Source organism: Otolemur garnettii, unplaced genomic scaffold (genome assembly GCF_000181295.1).
Source record: "Otolemur garnettii isolate 467f Iridium unplaced genomic scaffold, OtoGar3 scaffold00106, whole genome shotgun sequence".
Lineage (NCBI taxonomy): Eukaryota > Metazoa > Chordata > Mammalia > Primates > Galagidae > Otolemur > Otolemur garnettii.
Genome location: NW_003852501.1, coordinates 6,262,658 through 6,265,023, shown reverse-complemented (window position 1 = coordinate 6,265,023; position 2,366 = coordinate 6,262,658). Strand labels below are relative to the sequence as shown.

General features: G+C 40.1%; 1 pseudogene; it reads left to right on the top strand.

Annotated features, from left to right (window-relative positions):
• The first annotated feature begins 1,119 nt into the window (after positions 1–1,119).
• On the top strand, positions 1,120–1,220 carry LOC111727451 (annotated as a pseudogene).
• Positions 1,221–2,366: the final 1,146 nt, after the last annotated feature.

Below are 2,366 nucleotides of genomic sequence, written 5' to 3'. Positions count from 1 at the left end.
GTTCCCTTAATAAAATGTACTGTCACTGAGCCAGTATTTGATCAATGGTGTTGAAAAGCAGGTTTTACTATTCTCAGACAAAGCTCCTGTTTCATAGCAGAGCTCCAAAAAACTCCCACAGACTGTGCTAAGGATGCCAAACAAAAGCTAATTTTTCATCAACAGCCAATATAAAGAAGAAGGAGGAAAAAAATCCAACAGCCCCATCCAGAAATGAACAAAGGATGTGAACAGATAGTCACAGTAAAAGGAATACAATGGCCCTGAGAAATATAAATTAAAACTATAGTGAGACACCATTTTACTCCCGGAGATGAACAAAGATGAAGGAATTTGTTAACACACTGTGTTGGTGAGGTTTGGGAAATAGATTCTCTCTACAGGAGATGCAAATTGCTATCATCTCCATAGAGGGCAATTTACCAACATTCCAAAATTTAATAAGCCTAGAACATTCCTTTTCAGCAAATCCACATTAATAAATCCAACAAACATACTTGCACATGCATGAAATGGTTTAAGTTCATAAATATTTGCCAAAGAATGGAAAAAATCAAAAGCCATCAACAGGAAAATGGTATGTATATATCTATGCAGACACACATAGATGTGTATATAGATATAACACCAGAGGATAGAATACTATACAGATATTTAAAGGAATGAAAAAGGAAGAAACAAACCAAATGTACATCCGGTGTGACCACAGTGATATTCAGCAATGAGTTATGTAGCACCTTTTCTTTTTATTTATTTATTTATTTTTGTAGTATAAGGAGTGTTTATTGTATCCATTGTATATATTATCCTTATCAAAACAGGAAAAATGGAATTTAGGCCAGGAAGCAACATGTTTCTAGTGGTCCTTGTCATTCACTGATGTCTCTGGCTTAGCCCCACAGGCACGTGAGTTTGTAAACAAGGAGCATTCCTAATATCTCTCCCGACAGATTCCCTCCACACAACCTGCCTCTCCAGGTTTTGTATTTAAAAGAATGGTGCTGGAGCGGTGCCTATGGCTCAAGGAGTAGGGTGCTGGCCCCATATACCAGAGGTGGCAGGTTGAAACCCAGCCCTGGCCAAAAACTGCAACAACAACAATAACAAAAAAAAATAATGGTGCTTGCTTTGGCAGCACTTACACTAAAATTAGACAGAGAAGATTAGCATGGCCCCTGAGCAAGGATGACATGCAAATTTGTGAAGCATTCCAATTTTTGAGCTGGATCATATTTTTCTTAGCAAAGTATCTCAAGAATAGAAAAAAATACCCAATGTACTCAATACTATTATAAAATCAATATATAATTACCCACACTTTCAGATAAAAGATAAAACACAATTATAGCCCAGAAAAAAGGAGAGAAGAGGAGGGCGAGAGGAGGGAGGGGACAGGTGGAGGGATGGTAATTGGTGGGACCTCACCTACCATTTCAAGAGTACATGTCACATATATTAAGAGTAGAATGTAAATGTCAAAGCACAACAATTAAATGAGTGAGGTGAATGACATGTTAACCAGTACATAATATCAGCACTTTATACCCCATAAATGCAGTAATGTACAGTTATCATCTAATAAATGTTTTAAAAAATTTTAAAAAATAAAAGAAAAAGGCAGAAAAAATGAAAATAAGTTTTCATTCTTTTAAACGCCACGCCCCAGTGTTAACTGGGCAAACCTAGGAATCAAAATTAATCACAGAAATTAATGGAGGAGTAGACTAAGATCAACTATGTTAGCCCCTTCTTTGGAAAGGCGGGGCTGGAGTAGAACAAAACTGTTAACACATAGAACTCTCGCTCTGTCTTTGAGTTATTGATCACAAAAAAAGGGAAAGCCATAAAAGTACTTCAGGAGGCCAAGACTGGGTCGGTCTAAACATGAGGTCCCGAAACACACACGTTCCCATTTCGTAACTATTATGGAAAAGAACAAAGCTCTTTAGAAAGAAAGCCACAGGGGTGGAGAGGAAAGTGACACGGCCAGACCAGAAGATGTCCTGGCTATCAAGACATGACAGGCTCAACCTCCATAAGGTCAGGGCTGCTTGCCTCAGACCAAAATGTAAGGCATACAAGATGATTTTCAGCAATGGCAGCAGACTCACTGCAGAAAGGAGTTGAAGAAGGGCAGAGTTAGAATTTGGCCTTGTCAAACACAAGACGCCCTTCCATTCTGCCGTGGCCAGTGCCCCATGACTTGTCCTTTGGAGAGGCATGGTCTTCAGGCAGCCCAGACGCTTCCCGCCGTGGCTCAGGATGCCCTGGATGGTAGAGTTGCTGGTGCTGAGCCAGCTGGGCAGTTCCAGGTCAGGCACAGTGAAATTACAGTTAGGCAGGGAGCATGTGCGTCCGCGGGCTCT